Source organism: Alligator sinensis, unplaced genomic scaffold (genome assembly GCF_000455745.1).
Source record: "Alligator sinensis unplaced genomic scaffold, ASM45574v1 scaffold709_1, whole genome shotgun sequence".
In the NCBI taxonomy this organism is placed as follows: Eukaryota; Metazoa; Chordata; order Crocodylia; family Alligatoridae; genus Alligator; species Alligator sinensis.
The window spans coordinates 1,934,169-1,939,603 of NW_005842208.1; positions in this window are offsets into that span (position 1 = coordinate 1,934,169).

Genomic DNA, 5,435 nt, shown 5'->3' on the forward strand with positions numbered 1-5,435 from the left:
TGGTGAAAGCAGGATGGGATTGGAGGTCTAGACAGAGGATGAGAATGAGGTGGGCAGAGTATGACCCAAAAGAGTGAGACAGAGAAGGGCTGAGGCTTAGAGGGCCAGAATAAGAAGTAGGCCAAAGCCAAGATACCCAGATTAAAAGACCCAAAGAAATGACTGAAGGATGCTTCAATGCCAGAGCCATTGCCACTGCCAGCTCTTTCTCTGCATGCACTTGTGAGGTGTCTGTCCAAGCAGGACTGTTCACAATTGAGGCTACCAACCAGGTCATGGTTTGGCTCTGTGGAAACAGTTGCTTACAGGTTCCTTACATATGCAGCCAGGTGAGATATTGTCCCTCAGGCAGCTTACAAGAGAGCTGCAGGAGGAGGTGGCAAGGCTCCAAAGCATCCTCTGCCATGAGGAATTCATCAATTCAGTGTTGGAATAGACCTCTAGGACTGTGGAGGAAAGACTGCCAATGGAAAAAGTAGAGAAGGGAGAGGACATGAACTCCCAGGAAGGTGGAAGCTGGAAGCTTGTGACCTCAGGCAGCAAGCAGAAATCTTCATCTCCACCTGCAGCAATTTCATCTGAAGAACAGATATGGAGCCCTAGCAATGGAGGAGGAGGGCACATTCTAATGGTGGAAGATGCCAGGCTAGGCATGCCCAAGGTTGGGAGGATCAAGACCACTGAAACCAAGAGGAAGGGTGTTGGTGGTTGAAGACTCCCTTCTATGAGGGGTGCAGGCATCCTTCTGCTGGCCTGACCTCTTCCACCATTATCTGTTATTTTGGGAGGTCTGCTGCTTGCCCAAGTCTGGATTTGAGATATCACAGAAGGATTACGGAGATCTGGCCCTTTAATTGCTAGCCAGGATGCTCACCCATATGACTGCAAATGATAATGCCAGGGTTGACCCTGAGCAGATCAACAGTGGCTACAGGGCCCTGGATGCAAAGGTGAAGGGGATGGGGTCTCAGGTGGTGTCCTTTTTAATTCTTATGGTCATGGGGAAAGTCCTGGACAAGGTCAGATGCATCCTGCAGATCAATGCATGGCTGCGCAGATGGTGTCACCAGCAGTGCTTTAGCTTCTTTGACCATGGGAAGTTCCAAGAAGAAGGATTGCTAGGAAGAGACAGGATCTCACTGTTGAAAAGAGGGAAGAGCATCTTTGCAGACAGGCTTGCTAACCTAGTGAGGAGGGATTTAAACTAGGTTTGCCAAGAATTGGAGAGGAAAGCCCTGAGGTAAGAGAGGAAGTGGGTGACCTGGTGTAAGCACAAGCACGACAGTGCAACAGGGAAGACCTCATTCTTCTTGAGAATGTAGGGCAATCAACTAGTTACCTCAGGTGTCTGTACTGGAATGCATGGAGTCTGGGAAACAATCAGGAGGACTTAGAAGTCCTCACACTGTTACAGAACTATAATGTGATTGGAATGACAGAGACTTGGTGGGATAGCTCACATGACTGGAGCATTGTCATGGATGGGTATAAACTGTTCAGGGAGGACAGGCAGAGTAGAAAAGGTGGAGGAGTTGTGCTTTACGTAGAAGAGCTATATGATTGCTCAGAGCTCCAGTATAAAACTGGAGATAGGACTGGAGAAAGTCTCTGATTAGGGTCAGAGGGGAGAGCAACACAGGTGAAGTCATGGTGTGTGTGTCTGCTTTAGATCACCAGAACAGGAGGATGTGGTGGATGAGGCTTTCTTCAAGCAGCTAGTGGACATTTCCTGATCACAGGCCCTGGCTCTCTTGGAGGACTTCACTTGCCCTGATATCTGCTGGGAGGGAAATACAGCAGTTCACAGGCAATCCAGGACATTTTTGGAGAGTGTTGTGGACAACTTCATGTTGCAGGTGTTGGAGAGGTGAGATAGAAGCCATGCTCTTCTTGACCTGCTGCTCAGAAACAGAGAAGAATTGGTGGGAAATGTACTAGTAGATGGCAACTTTGGCAGCAGTGATCACAGAACGATTGAGTTCAGTATCCTGATGAAAGAAAGGAAGTAGAGCAGCAGAGTACAGATCCTGGACTTCATAAAAATAGACTTCAACTCACTCAGGGAAGGCGAAAGCAGTCCAGAAGAGCAGGTTGTACTTTAAAGAAAACTTACTGAGGGCATAAAATTTGAACCATCCCAATGTGCAGGAGGAGTAGCAAGTATGGTAGAAGACCAGCTTGGCATAGCAGGGAATTCTTCAGTGAACTAAAACACAAAAAAGCTTACAAGAAGTGGAAACTCAGACAAATGACTAGGGAAGAGTATATGAGTACTGCTTGGGCATGCAGGGATGAAATCAGGGGCCATATACCAATGAGCATACATTTGGTTTCTTGGAGACAAGTAGCAGTGGCACACCTTGTGCCACTACTACTTGTCCCTGGGGAATGTCTGTGCCACATGTGCTTTGTAACAGTAAGTTACTCCAGGTGGGGTAGGGGAGTCTGGGGCTAGCAACTATGTTGGCTCCAGCAGCCTTAGCTGGGGTCCTACGGGCTGGGAACCTGCAGCTGTGGTGCTCCTATAGCTGGGAGCATGGCCAGCAGTGGGGGCATTGATCCAGTGGGCCAGGCTTCAGTTTTGGGTGGAGTGCACTGCCCCCGGCCCTTCCCCACCTACACACACTTTTTTCCATGCGGACTTTTTTGACCCTTGGATCTCCCAAATATATGTATCTATACCCAAAGAGATTTGAACTACTGAACATGTTCAAAAACAACTCAGCTAAGATGGAATGCCTAACTCCTATTCCAATCCAAATCCATATAGAAAAGCAAATACCCCCCCCCCCCCCATCCCTGTTTCCTTAGGGGAAGAGAGAGCATGTCTAGAAAACATTTGATGCTGAGAATATGTTGTTCCATAGAAAATGAAGAAGGAATAGGAGGACAAGCTTATCTTTGCCCAATACCCTAGGCCAGGGTTTTACTCTCTGTTCAGCTTAAGGGCACTCAAACACACATCTCCAGACAGGTGGCCTAACCATCAATCTGTGGGGTAGTAATGGTTCCTGGACAAGCATTTACACATGCAGAGACATGGGAACAGATTTTCCTGTCCTAGCAGCAAACTTCTTCCACTTCCTGAGGCCCTGCAATGGGCCCCTGCCACTACCAGTGGGTGCTCGAGGCTCCCCCCAGCACCTGTAAGCCACCACCAGCCATTTTTTAAAAGGCAGCCCCACTCCTGGCTCCCTGGCCAGCCACTTTTCCATGGTCAGCAGTGCTGGTGTGCAGTCCTGGCCTCACTGCAGGCAGCTCTGGCTCCATGCCTACATAGACTGGGGTGAGCAGCAGGCCTGTGCCCAGGAAAGGAGGCTGGGTGGCAGGGGACCCAGGGAAGGTGCTCCTAATCAGTGGAGGCAGTGCTGGACCTCAGGCCCATGAGGGGGTCTTCTGCTGGGCAGCATCTGGCTGCCAGGGGCCAGGTGGGGCTATAGTCAGGGGCAGAGCAGCAGGCAGCATGAAGGTGAAGCTAGGGCCAGGACAGTGTCCATCACCCAGCAGTCATCCTATGTAGTCTCCATTGCCCTGGTCATGAGTGCAGACTGCTCCTAAAGGGCTTCCATATGCTCATGCTCCAGGACCAGGAGCTGCGCCTAGAACTCCCAATCTGACTGATCCTGCACATCCTCACAGGTGATGTTCTTCACTCACCAGGCCCACGTGTTCACTAGATGGTCCTCTGCAGCTGTCATGAGCTGGTCCAGGAGGATGGTCCTTTCCTGGATCTTCCTCTAGCAGAGCTGGCACATCTGCAGGGCCCTGGCTGTGGATGGTGGTGACCCTGAGGCCAAATCCTGGCTGCCAAAGGTGGCCTCTTACCTATGTGCAGCATCAGGGCCTGCAGAGCCATGAGCCAGAAGCTGTTTGTGAGAGTTTGCAACATTTCTGAGATAAGCTCTGTAGCAGGGGCCCATGTGGTGCCTGGCCTCAGATCAGGGGTTGTGCAAGCATGGGTCTCCACGGACCATGGTAACTTGGCTGGGCAAGCACTGGCCTAGGTGGCTGCTGGCCAAACTCCCATCCCCACACTTTCATGGGCTAATGGGTCACTGGGTGCAGGCCTTGTCCTTTATGTGGCACTGCTGTGCTGACCAGACCGGTCATGTCCACACTCCCATATCTGGCCTGACAGCCCCTTGTAGACATAGGTATCGAAGCACCTGCCCCAGGAAAATTGCCACTGCACCTCCACCTCATCCCACAGCACCACAAGGTCACCAGTATCCTCCTGTGAACAGTTGTGGTCCCAGGAGGTGGGGTGTGGCACTGATGACAAGGTCATTGGGGCTTCTGTGCTAGCTCTCCGGGCCTCTATGCATCTGTCCCTATGCTATCAGGCCTCAACAGCTGCTTGCAACACCCAGCAGAGGGGTATGATACAGGACTGGCAGCCACACTACAAGGCAATGCCCCACAGCACTGCACAGCTCTTGGCAGCTGGCTGGGGGTGTGCTGCAGGCAGCTGGAGCTTGCCCTGGTGTCCAGAAGCTGCCTGCAGCTGGGTCCAGGTACTGGAAGGCCTGGAAGGAACCTATTCTTACAGGACAGTATTTATTCTGTCCCCCTGAACAGTGCCACATACTGCACAGTTTGCTGTTCTCCACACTGCGAGGACATGATACCCAAGTGTGCGCTGCACGGGGGGTGGGGGAGTGTTTCTGCAGGGTTTTTTTGACCCATGGATATCCAGGGGTCCAAAACAAACAAGGAAAAAAAAGATGGAGCAATGCATGCTCAGCCAGTGCATGATGCTCAAAAGTGGAGCCAGGCCACCTGGAGCCATGCTCTGCTGCCAGTCAGGCTCTGCATGGCAGAATTGTCATGGCTGCAGCCCCAGGAGGCCCCCATGATCCCAGGTAAGGCTGCTAAGGCACCGCCGCTACTTGTCCCCCAGAAACCAAACATCCAGGCAAGTCTGGATGCACCCCCTAATGGTAGGGCTGACCAGAAGCAAATTTGCTCCTGGCTGGCATCTACATACACATTACTCTGGTAAGCACTTCTGTTCCACTTCCAGGTCTGCCAGAGAGCATGCGGAGGGGGGGATGCCCCCCCCATCTTGACGACTGATGCCTCCTGGTTTGGGAGGGCAGCTGGGGACCCCTGTGACCGATCGGTGAGCTGGTGAGTGCAGGGGGGTGCACACTCCCCAACAGACCCAGAAGTGGTCTGGGTTTACCACTAAGCATGTGCGGGGGAGGACGGGGACCATGAACCTATGGGATGCTCCATCCACCTCAGCATTGCAGCATTCACAAACTGTGCTGGTACCTCGAGGTATGTAGAAAAAAACATTTAAAGCTGTGTCTATGGCCAAATCACTGATTCTCTGAATCAGCATCGAATCTTCAGAATTGGATTCTGCCAAATCAAATCGGGGACAGTGATCAACGAATCAACAAATCAAATCACTGTCCCTGATTTGTCCT